Source organism: Meleagris gallopavo, chromosome 4, assembly GCF_000146605.3.
Source record: "Meleagris gallopavo isolate NT-WF06-2002-E0010 breed Aviagen turkey brand Nicholas breeding stock chromosome 4, Turkey_5.1, whole genome shotgun sequence".
NCBI classification, from domain to species: Eukaryota; Metazoa; Chordata; class Aves; order Galliformes; family Phasianidae; genus Meleagris; species Meleagris gallopavo.
The window spans coordinates 3190920-3203955 of NC_015014.2; the positions used below are offsets into that span (position 1 = coordinate 3190920).

Here is a 13036-nt window from a genome sequence, read left to right on the forward strand (position 1 = left end):
TAAAGACACTTCTTTATTTTCTTATGAATTGATTTGTAGAGAACAATTCTTAGTTTTAAACTAATACTAAACTAAGGTTTAAAAAGACTCAGTACAACTAGCACTAGGAAGCTATTTTAAGTCTGACATCAGAGTCCTGTAGCTGTACATTCATCTGAAGCTGAGCCATCATGCTCAAGGCAAGGTAAAAACACAATTTTACTTATTTTCTCTGATTAAGTTATTGCAAGTATTTCTCATTGTAAATTCCAGGTATAGTAACAGTTTCTGCAAGAGCAAGTTACTATTTTTGTATATGGCCTAAAGTAAAAAAGCAATGAAAAAATTACAAAATGCAAGTAACTACTTTTGGCCACAGACATTTCTCCCATCTAATTAAACTGGGAGACTGAAATAATGAATCCTGTTACTTCTTTTTTTTTTTTTGTCTCAGGGGATACCTGAGAGTTTACGATTCGAAGAATTTCTCCAGTAATATATGAGAACTTCTTCTGTACTAATGGAGATCACCTTGAGTTTAGAACGATCACTAAATGATTTAACAGTTCCAGATTTATTCCTTCAGCTATTTTGCCAGTCCCCTGCACATTTGGAGACTTGATTCCACCTCATGTGATGGTTGCAAAAGGATAAATTCAGCATGCCTCATTTCTCTGCGTGAAGTCTACAAAAACAGAAACACCAAGTGCTTGTTGTGCCACATAAGTAGTAAAAGATTTATACATTATAGTGTCCCTCTAGATTTGTGGCACATATATAACCTGCAAAAAATGCTTCAGATCTGGTCCAGCACGATGGTGTTAGTGGGCTAACGTAGAATGAAGAATACTGTGAAAATTGTTCTCAGCAAAGGACATCAACAAGCAACACTGTCACATACATGTATAGATAATCCTCTTAATTTTGGGGTTTAAGAGTTAAATGTATTCGACCCTATAAAGAAATGCAGAGGCATACATGATAATCAGAGTTTAGACCCTTGCTTTCTTTGTACAGTGTTTATATTTGTAAGAATTATGTAGGCATAATTTTTTTTATAAGCATTATAATGCTTTTGAAGAATTACGTGCCATTTCATTTTCAAAGTGAAGTATTTCAGAACAGTATTTTATTTAAGATTATGTTTCCATGAAGATTTCAGTTCTGTTTTACACTGGAAAAGGTTTGTAAGAAAGCTTGCCAAAATAGCGATACAAGTAAAATAGTTATTTTAGAGAGAAAACGTATGTTAGACAATCTATTCAGTTTTCAAACAGAAAAATGTGCTTGGGATGTACTTGGAAGTTGTATCTACACTGTAGTTTTTGTTATTATATGTGGGTTGCTCTGAAAGTAATGCCTCCTATTTATTTCTGTGGAAACTATAACAGATACAAAGAGAACAATGACATTATTGGATACACCAAATTCAACAAGTCACCACCATTAACTATGCATTTTTTGCTAGCGATGAACAAGAGTTGCCATGCTGTGCTTGTCAAAATCTGCACCAGCAAAGGTGACCCACTGTTGGAACATAGCACCCACTGCCTCACTGTGCGCGCATCCATTGTTCAGTCTCAATATCAAGCACCAAGGAATTTTAGTAGGTGCCATTTTTTCCTGCATGGAGGAATTCAGTGGCCTGCATTTTCTTTATACACATTTCCATGTCAGGCACCATTCTATCTGACTGTCCCTCAGCTGCCATCTATCACAAGACAACAAAATATAATTTAATATTGTTGGGAAGGTTCAACCTCTACTGCCATACCACCAACATCCATCTCTGACATTGTGGACTAACAGAATAAAATAGGAAGCATTATCTTTCAAGCAGCCCTTGCAGTTTTGTCAGTCAATAGGAAAAAAAAGATTTTGTATTTAGTTAGTTAGTTAGCTTTCTGGCAGGAGTTATCGTCTTTCATAAGTTTAAGATAGAATTTAAAAAAGAATTTTGCATCGGTTTGGTAGCAATACCAGATGGTTGTCTGTACACTTATTCAGAAGTATATACATCTCACACACTTGTAAAATACATGAAAGTTTCTTTCTGAATTCAAAGAGGCACATGGCTATTTGTGTGCTTAGGAAGTGGTAGATGCTGGATGTAATCTAACAAGCATAGCTGCCTGAAGAATCACCTTTAAGTGCTGAAATACTTTTTCCATGGCTGTGAGATGGAGAACAAACCATGCAGTTTCTTGGACTTGCTTCTTACCCAGAAAAATAACAGAACACATGCATTATTTTCTAGTCTATGTAACTATAGAATAGGTAGTAGTCAGCACGTAAGTAATAAAACATTGTTCTGTTCAAGTATTTATGAGGAAGAGATCGTTTTGTATTCAACTCACCTCCTACAGTTCTCAGAAATTAAAAGCAATAACAATAACAAAACATCTTATTCTTTTTGAATCGTTTTTGTAGTCAGCCATTTACTGCATAAGTTTCTCCTACATTTTATTATAGGACAGACAACAAAATAGATAGAACTGTTAAAAAGTTAGATGGAAAAAGGAATCCAGAGGTCATCTTGTCCGAACTCCAGTTCAGAGGAGAGCTAAGTTTAAAATTTGTTTATCTTTATGGCCTTCATCAGACAACGTTCTGGAGATCTCTAAGGATGGAGATTTTACACCAACACTGGGCAAATTCTTTCTATGCTTTTGGTGATTTTTTTCCTTAAGTTCTCTGTATCTTCCTTTGTCACAACCTGGGACATTTTCATCTAGTTTTTCCATTATGTATCTCTAAGAACAGCCTGGCCCAGTCTCGTTTTTTATATAGCTTTCCTAATGTCAGGTAGTTTAAGATAGCAATTACTCCAGTTTGCCTTACCTTCTCCAGCTAAAGAAACTTAATCCTTCTAGTACATCCTCACAAACCAGGTGCTCCATTGCCAAACCAAATTCTAGCTTTCTCTTCTGTCCTGAAGGCCCAAAACAAGATACAAAACAGATTCAGAGGAGCCAAATAGAAAGGAATAATTACTTCCCTTGATCTGTTGCCTAGACTCTTAAGAATGTGTGTGATTAGCTTTTTCTTTTGTTTCAAGTATGCGTTATTGATTGTTAGGATGTTAAGATTCAATATCCTCAAACCTAGTCTTTAATGCCTTTTTCCTAAGAGCAAGAACATGTAATTGTTCATGTCCTTTTCATGTTTCACTGAGGAAAATTTTGGATAAACTAGCAAGTAACACTCTCTTTTTTTTAGAATTTGTTAGAAATATATTTTCCTAAGAGTCGGCACTCAAAGACTGCAGCTGAGTTTTGGGATGGGTGATTATTAATTTGCATGACGAAGCCCTAAATCTACAAACACTCAGTTCTGAAGTATGTGTGATATATATTGCAGGTGTGCGTGATATACTTTCTTGCTTTGCGGTATTTCCTTTTGTATCAATACTAAAGCACAGCAATGAAGAATAGGAGTTCCATTTTAGATTCTTAATACTGACAGTGAATTCTATATTGCTCCAGAGAACAGCCAAATGTCATGACTGCATGATGTTTCTGTTCGCTTAAGAAAAATATCCACATGAATTAAAGTATAAGAGCAAATGTGTGAAATGAAAATGTGTGTCCTAAGGAGAGGTGGCTAATCTCCTGGGCTCTCATTTTTTGAACACAAGTACACAATAAATAGATTTCCCAAGTTAATTCTAAAATTATTTCCTAGACCTCCACAGAGATTTTTTCCTCTTTTTTTTTTTCCTTCTCCTATCAGACCAGTCACATGAGTTACCTTTGTAGCTATTTCTCCTCATATTAGTCTTCCTTGGAATTCACACTTAGACATAGTTGAGTCTTACTTGGAGACCAGAATATCTTTGTTTCTGTATGTTTCCCTGCCAATAAAGGAGATTCCTGAATAAATTTTGGAACAGACTATATCCAATTTCTATTATATCACACAAAATCTTTCCCATTAACTGCTAGCCCACTGCAGCTAGCAGTACATTCTGTACTTTAACATAGCTTTGCTTTTCAAAACAGGGACTTATATTTGAAAATATATTCATATAATTTGTAATTATTTATAATACCCAAATCCAAATGCTTAAGACAGTTTAACCTGTCATTCTGATCATTCTCAAGACCGCTGCTGAAACCTTTCAAACCATTTTCCACCACATGAAAGTTGTTTCTCTTGGCCTCCATTCCTGGTGGATACACCATTTTCCCAAGGGATATACCATTAGTGTTAAGCAGAAAAGTTCTTGATCATCTTTTTACAAAAAGGTATCAGATAACTTGTACATGAAAACTGAACACGCTGAACAGTAGAAAGGAGAAATACAGATGGCAGGAGAAACAAAGCATTGTTAATTCCTCCTGCTCCATTAGATCAGTTAGCTCATATGAACATATGACTTTCTTTCCTGATCCTATACAGCTCTCAGTCACCTGTCTTCCTCTAAGACAGCTACTTATACATGTGAGTGATGTATGATTTTAAAGACAGTGCTCAGGTTAATGGTGCAAGCAGAAGTCTCAAACAGTGATTCAGACATCAGCTAAAATGTTGATATGTTGAAATGTTAAGACCCACTCTAAATCTACTATTAAAATGAAAGTCTGTAGCACCAGACTGTGAAGAAGAAAAGCTGATTTACATCTGCATTTGTTCAAAATAGGAAAGGAAAACAAATAGGAATAGTTTAAGCTATTAGAAAACAGGCAGAGAAAATGCATTAGCACAGGTATTTCATCTTTAGACTCCACTGTCAGCAGCGTCAACTGTATGAGACAAATCTGGACTGACAGTTATTACAGAGGCTTAGTTTTCTGTGTTAAATTGCTCTGCTCTATAAAGTGTTGATTGCTTAAAAAACATAGTTATGCAAACTAAGATTTGTAATTCCTTAATTACACTGCTTCCACACTGGTACACACTTAAACAGCAGGGAAGAGAACAGTCAAACTCACAAAAACATTTTCATGATGAAAACATACATCTATAATCTGTTATATCTACAAACATGAAATGTCATCTATTTTAATGATAGTTGTAGTCAAGGCTTTGAAGTTTAAATGCTACGTGGTGATAAATATCACAAAATACCTAGCATTAAATTGCCTATTGCATTATTCCTCTAAATTAAAACACAACATTTGTATAAATTTGTATTTGTATAAATGGGTCTTCTGCTTTTTGTTATGTTACATTTTGCCTTTTTAGGGGCTTTTCTCTGGAGTAATTTGCTGCTCCTGTTGCTGAATTTTGCCTTATCATGCAATTCCTAGGGCATTGCAATGCTGCTTGTCAGGTGTTAGCTGAGAATAAACTAGAAAGCTCGTAACTATTACAATTAGTATGTGTATTAGCACCTCACAGATACACAAATAATTCAAAAGTACCCCTCTGTCTCTTTCAGCAAACATAAAAATGAAGCAGTCTTAAGATTTAGAAAGCTAATTACAGTTGGTTGTAATGGGCAGAATAGGAAGAACCTGCACGTAGAAACAAGATGGTCGTTTCATGTTCCTTCATAATGTTTACTACAGCAGGAATCTGAAATGCTAGATATCAGGCAACTCTCCTTTTTAAAACCAGATGCAAGTTTCATATTTATACAGCTAATTCAGAAGTCAAGAGTCATGTCATTACCTGGCATCACAGTTCAGAATTCCCTTGATCTGGAGACTCAGGTTTTACCAAAATATTATGAGGAAAATATTATTTGTACTCCTTGAGGCAAACCTTGCTTGATTTCCTATCTTCAAAAAAAAAAAACAAAAACGAACAAACAAACAAAAAAAACCCTGATATATCGCTATTGAAATACAAAATAAAATCTTGCTTGATTTATTGGCAACATGTTTTTCAAGTACTAATATCCGCAGCAGGTTATATTAGCTGAAATGTTATGTAGCCACAATGTCTCAATTTTAGGTAAATAATTTACAACCTACGGAATGCTTCAGAGTATAAATAGGTTTTGTTATCCTTCATTTCACCAACTGCACTGATAATTACTATTTCATTGTCAGAGAATAATCAACAAGGAATAATCCAGGCATTGGAGGTTATGTTTGTTTTTTTTTTAATTTTGCAGAGCACGTTAATATTATAACATTAGGTTTCATCTTAGCATATTCTTTTCCTGCTTTTCTTATACAGAGGGAGATATACAGCACAATTTGTAATCATTTCTAGACTTTGCAGTTTAAACAAGTTAGGAACGGGAGAAGCAAGGTACCAATATTTTATTCATATACTGAAACCTGCTACCTCTTCTGAAGTGTGTGAAATGGGGCAGGCGGAAGCTCAAGAAAACTAAAAACTTCCACCTAAGTGGCTCCCTTAGATTCTTCAGGCTGCCAAGTATAAAAAAATATATATTAAAATAGGGAGGTTGCAATTATATTACCTGCCAACTTTGTGTATATTTTAAAAAAGGTGAACTATAACATTATGGAATTGAATCCGTAACATTCCAATTCTACAAGAGCATTGCATAGATCGCTCTGTATGCACTCAGAACCACATTTATTTCATTTTTGCCCCTGCGTGGTCAGCTGGGGATTGTAGGAAGGGTAAAAGCATGTAGCAGATTGCTAGACTGGCTTTTTCTGACCAATTCTACCAACTTTGAAATAAGCCACATTTTATGATTAATATAAAAAAATTACCTTAAGAATTCTTGAAAAGAAAGAAAGTCAACAAAACTAAAGCCAATTGCTTTAGGTAGAGATTCAGCTCTTTCTTTCCCTCTCATATTTTTCTCTTGAGAGTACATACTAGTCACCCACTGCCTTCTCTCAGCTCAGAGCAGAGAAGCAGCAGGACACTACACCGCAGGATACAGCTTACTGACCTTGAAGATCATAGCACTGGGGAGCAGCAGCAGAGTTCTTTTTGCAGTTGTCTTCAAAGCTTCCCAAAGCAGTTTTGCAGAATCCAGACCCACATGTATGAAGCTCTGCAGAATTTGGAGTTTATCACAATCCGCACCCAGTGGCCTTGTTTGTCCTGCTACTGTTTAAAACACAACTACAACAACAAAGGAATAACAAAATAAGAAGGAAAGCATTCTCTACCAAAAATTCTAAGCAGAAACTGCACAATAGCCAGTGATTAGAGGTATTTTTCTTTACTATGTTCATGTAATTTTATTACTATGTATTTGGACTGGATGATCTTGAAGGTCATTTCCAACCTTGGTGATTCTGTGACGTAAGGTTTAAAGAAAAAGAGCAAAATTGAACTTTGCACTATGAGAAAGAGCAAATATCAAGCACTAGCACTCCAGAGAATTAGGATTACTTGAACTGCTTTGTACTTTTTTTTTTTTTGAGGAAGGAAACATAGCTATCTGGAGGACAACTACCTGTGCATTTTCATTGTCTCCTATGTTAGGGGGTTTTCCCAAGTAAAGCTCTGCACTGAAATTTTCTGCCAAAATATATTAGGAAGTGAATGGAATGGAAAAACAAAGAGGTAGTTATAGAGCTTTTCCTTCAGTGTTTTGTTCTTCAAAGGCCATTAGTGACCTCTCCATTTTTGGCGGAGGTGCCAAGAGGTGTTTGCTGACATTGCACCCACTCAAGATTTCACACACAAATTAAAAAAAAAAATCAAGAATCAAATAATAGAACTAGGGAAAGTATAAAATGACAGACCCAATACAGCTGAAAGTCTCCATATATTACTTCCAAAACAATGTCACCTTACAGTAAACAGATTCTCAACTTATTCATTCATTATCATAATATCATAACATTAACCTACAGTAAATTATATGCTTGAGTTTTCATTTTAGCAGAATATTTAACTTTTTTTTTTTAGAAGGTCATAGAAATGAGAATTAAAAGAACAAACTTTTTGCAGAACTAATTCTTCCAAGAGTATTTTAGTCTTCAAATTGTCTACAAACAGAAATTAATAAAAGCTCAAGCATCATCATTTAATGAGTTTTCCACATGGTCAGTTATCTTCACATCTCTTTTTCTTTGCCTTTTTCCTCTATTAGCCTTTAATTTATCAGTTACAAACAGACAAACCAACAAAGCAACATAAAGATTACTTGTTAGAAAACCACTTTGAATGGCACTATCATCTCTGATTTCCAAAAGACATTTAAAACACATGTAACCCATTCCAAGAATTGCCAGCTGATCAATATAACTTGTTATACCCATGAGACGCAGTGTCCCTTTTTACTACCTTCATTCTCAGATAGCTGATAATGAAAGCCATTTGAAGTCCTGTTACACATAGATTGCCATCTCTAAAAGGAAAATCTCTTCTGAAAATGGGTTTGGTCCAGTAACACTGATCCAGGAAATCACAGAATCTCGCCGATATGTTCTGCCACTATTTTTAACTTTTCAGGAATATAAAAAGAGAATTTCAGGATGGAGAATTTTGATTGACACAGTTTCGTTAATTAGGGATACTATTTTTGCTCAGAAGTTGTAGTCAACCAATAAACACAGAATATACATCTTTTTGATTGGTACATATAGACTCAGTCCCAGTGCTGTTTTAGTGCCCAACATTTCAATAAGCCATTTGCAAGGTTAAACTGTAATTATGTAACCATGGTAACATTGTTGATGTAGGAGTTATGTAAATATAAAAGATCGGTCTTTAAAGCCAGTAAGAATCAGGCACCTAATGTACTAATTACCGTGATTAGGAAACATTTGAAAAATTTACACATTAATTAAGATAAGGGTTTATTTAAGGGAATTAAGGCTTGGAGCTATTTTTGGTCAGGAAACTGTTCATCAGATCTTCCTTTTCTGCAGGTGATCTTATGAGTTCTATGTAGATGAAAACACAACTAGTTAAATAATGAGCACTTATTTAGCCTTATTTAAATCTGAAATTTATCTGGCCCTTTGGACGTAACCTGGTTGAGGGACAAATGGAATAAATACAGGCAGGAAAAATGAGGCAGTTCTTTTTTTCCCTGAACACTCTCACAGTTAGGAGGGCCTCAGCGCCTCACATGAAGGATGAGATTTGATTCTACAGAAAAAGCACTCAGTCAATACTGCATTGCTTCAGAATTCCAGAGGAAATTCAGGATAAATTCAATCTACAGTAATAATAGGCTGAGAGAGAGAAGTAATCATTTAAACAGAAATGTTTTTAAATACTTGTATTGGATAGGTTGAGCTGCTTGCATGGTCTATATATACAGAACTTATTTATGAGAGTCAGAAAAAGATTGAATACAATTATACAATACAATACTTAAATTTTTCATAAAGAAAAACAACTATATATTACAAGGACTAAGAAATGATCTGCAGTTAGTACTTTGTAACACACTCTCATTGCTGAATAAGGATTGTTATTGAACTACTCACTATTCCAGAGCGTCACAGATTCACAAACTGGGGATGAATTTGTTTTTGACTCCTAAGAGATGAATTGGCTTTAACTGTTGCTCAGAAGTCAAGTTTTTTATCCTCATATTTAGTTTTTCTTTAATCTTCACCTGTTAAAAAACATGAAGAAACTGACTCACAAAATGTGTTATATTCTTTAAGATCATGAAATATGGATAAAGTTTGAGATTTCCTGGAGTTTTACGTATTAAAATTACACAACTAGATTGCCTTAGAGTTCTAATCCAACTAACTCTCACCCTTCTGAATGCAAGGAAAAAAAAGCCAACAAGAAAACATCTATTTAATTGAGAAAAGTACCATAATAAGAGAAGCTGCACTTGGCCATTCAACTCCTTTCATAATTTGGTACTTGCTCCACATCTTCTGGACCAAATAGCGAGCTAGAGAGAAGACAGACAGCAGGGAGTACGAAGGCAGGAGGCATCAGCATCCCCAGAAGAAAATAAGGGTCTTCAAGAGTTCACTGCTGAGTGTGCAACTGCATTGGAAGTGCTAAGATAAATTTGGAGTCACCTGTTTGAAATGTAAATTAGCTCCAGCTATTTTGATCAGTCTGCTGTAGTCTGAATTTAAGGGTAGCTGTGAGGTTACTATAAAACTGAAGGAAAAAAAAATGTTGCTATGCTTTATTACAGTTAAATATAAATATGTGCTTGATATAATAGCTTTTGAGAATATTATTTGTCATAAAAAGGGAGGTGCTGTTGAAGCTAAATTCTGGAATTAAGTAAATATTTGGTATAAGGTGAGAACCAATCTTTGAAATTATTTCTAATATTTTTTCTAATTTCTAATAAATAGGATCTTTTGATCAAAAAAAACAAAAAAAACAATAATGAATGGAGCGTACCATGACTAATGTCAAATTATAGATTATAGCCTAAAAGTGCTAGGAGAAGACCACACTGTCAACTCTGAAAAATGGGGCATAAAACCTCTGAAATAGGAAAGATAAACACAACAACATAACATTATTTATAGGTCCTGTTGTTGAAATGCTGATCAAAAGGAAATCTTGTAGATATTACTTGTAAGCCGCGGTATAAATCCTAGACACTTTCACCAATGTTATGGTATAGATTATAATTCAAGTTCAGTACATAATATTCTTTAGAATGTTCCTGAATGTGAAAACTCAAGAGAACTCCAAGGGATTCGGTCTCAAATATCATTTGACTGTTAAACAAGAGAAGCTATAATTGCTACTCTGAAATGCATGTCAAAGAGAGCTCTAAATATACATTTCTAATTTAAGCTATACATGTAAAACTGAATGTTCAGACTGATGTTTCTGTTAGAAGAGAAAGCTTACAGTGTATATATATATATATGGACGAAGGGTGAAAGTTACTCAGTAAAATCCCATCCAGACTTGTGCTTTGAAACTATTTTGCATCTACTTAAAAAATTTAAATATTTCTATATTAACTGATCTACTACACTGGCATACATTGAGCTTTTTCTTATGGAATCACAGAATGGTTCAGGTTGAAAGGGCCCTCTAAGATCATCTAGTTCCAACCCCCCTGCTATAGGCAGGGACACCTCCCTCAAGACCAGGTTGCTCAGAGTCCCATCCAGCCTGGCCTTGAACGCTTGCACGTTATATTTGTTTTCCTTTTTGACCTATTCTCCTTAGATTTGTTACTTATATCAATTACAATGTAAAATAAATTGATCTCGAAAAATTAAGAATTAAGATGACAGAGAAAAGACTAAGACCTTTATACGTTTTCCAAGATAAAAAATAATATAGTGCGATTTTTTGAACCAAACAGTATAAAGTGTCCATCTAAAATAAGAGTAAAATGTGGTTTTTCCCTTCACCCTAGGAAATATATTTACATGCTTATTTTCCCCAATTACTCTGAATACTTCAGTTCTAAAGTACCAGAACAACACTACCTGAATATGCTATTGCACTTCCCAGGCATAACAATATGGAAAAAAATTAGGTTTTTTAAAGTTGACTGTAAAATATAACCAAATGCAAATATTAATATTAAACAGTAGAGCAATATTGCCATTATCGTCACTAGGTATTATTCTGCAAGTAAAAAATTTCAGCTATGTTTAGAAACCTTGCATCTAAAATTGAAACACGTATTTGTCATGAACACAATATTATAAGACATTTATTTATTTTCATATAGAGGGTATTTATGTGCAGGAGAACAAAAATTTACCTTTTCTCCAGTTCCCTTCTGAAACATTTTATACCATGTAGATCTGAGCATTTATGTCATTCTTGCATCAGTTACATTCCCTGACATCACATGAAATATATACCTATCTGCTGTTAGACAGCCACAGGAGAAATGTAACTGGAATCTGAATCCTTTCTATCTCCACCCAAACAGATATCATTCTATTAAGTGATTTCATAATGAAAATCTTGAAGTCTGGATTCAAAGAAAAGAAAACAGCACTTCTCCTATTATGAGCAAGCTACCACATAGCAACTAAGAATAATAATTCAACACTTTGACTCCAAGATTATTCAAAATACATAAACACAACTTTAAATCAAGAACTGCCCAGCATTAATCCTAGGACTTACACTTTATTCTTGAATTCAGACTGCTAAGTACTAATTTTAATCTTAAAAAAATAATAGTAAGAACTCAAACAGTTAGTTTCCTTAATAGGAAAAGGGGTCTCTGACAAGATCAAAGAGCAGATCAGAAGTAAATAAAAATGAAATAGAGATATAAAACACATATGCTACCTTACTACGCTTTCAGTATCATAATGTTGGATTTATCTTAAGAAATATTCCAAACTCCATGTATGGTAAAGTCATCGTTTAGTTTCATTAAAGATATTTTTATGCAATATAGTTGTTAATTGCTTGAAGAGTGTATAATTAATGAGCATAAAAATGTTATAATTATGAAATATATCAGAGAGTTTGACTAAGCAGGTTATTATACCAAAACAGAATAGATAGAGTGCTTACCCGCATCCCAGGCTTGCTGTAAAACTCCAAAGGAGGGATCTCCAGAAAGAGATCCTTTGCCACTGGCAGTCAGCTCTTAAATGGGTCTAGGAGAGGTGCAGCCAGGCTCCACCTCTTCAGGCAGCACAGGTGAATTGCCTCCACCTGTGCTCCCAGGGCTGACTCACTGCTCTCCTCAGCTGCTCAATCAGAGGTTCAGGCAGTGATTCAGCAGTTTCCATACAAAGAGTTATACTGTTGGAGACATCAACACCTTTAAAACAGTAGTTCAACAGAAACCATGAATTGATCCTAGGCCACTGCAATAATCAGTCATTCAAAACCTAGTAAAAAGTGAAATATTTATAAGCACTAGAAATAAAAAAATTGTGGATCAATATTATGTGGGAAGGGTAGATACCTAATAAAAAAGAGTTTCTAACACAATCTTTAAGGTCTGTCAACCTCCTTAAGAATCCCTATTTCCAGTACTCATTTCCACCTGTTACAGAATTATAGAATCAGAGAGTCACTGCTGTTCAAAAAGACCTCCAAGATCATCCAGTCCAATCGTCAACCCATCATCACTATGACCCCTTAACCATGTACCTCAGTGCCACATCTAATCTTTTCTTGAACACGTCCAGACACAGCAACTCCATGACCTCCCGAGGCAGCTTGTTCCAATGCATTATGAGTTTTTCTGATGAGAAATTTCTCCTAACATCAAACTTCAACTTCTCCT

General features: G+C 34.8%; 2 long non-coding RNA genes across 3 annotated transcripts; both read right to left on the minus strand.

Moving 5' to 3' along the window:
* Positions 1–416: 416 nt before the first annotated feature.
* On the minus strand, positions 417–3832 carry LOC116216528. The gene is made up of 3 exons (XR_004159436.1): positions 3730–3832; positions 2821–2911; positions 417–2192 (listed from the first exon to the last, which is right to left on the minus strand). It is a non-coding gene; the product is annotated as an uncharacterized LOC116216528 (long non-coding RNA).
* Positions 3833–6806: 2974 nt separating this feature from the next.
* On the minus strand, positions 6807–12385 carry LOC104910507. Of its 2 annotated transcripts, none has more exons than XR_004159731.1 (4): positions 12313–12385; positions 9651–9733; positions 9309–9439; positions 6807–6981 (listed from the first exon to the last, which is right to left on the minus strand). It is a non-coding gene; the product is annotated as an uncharacterized LOC104910507 (long non-coding RNA). The 2 variants fall into 2 exon arrangements; XR_002113860.1 differs by lacking the exon at positions 6807–6981 and adding an exon at positions 7775–8314.
* Between the last annotated feature and the right edge of the window lie 651 nt (positions 12386–13036).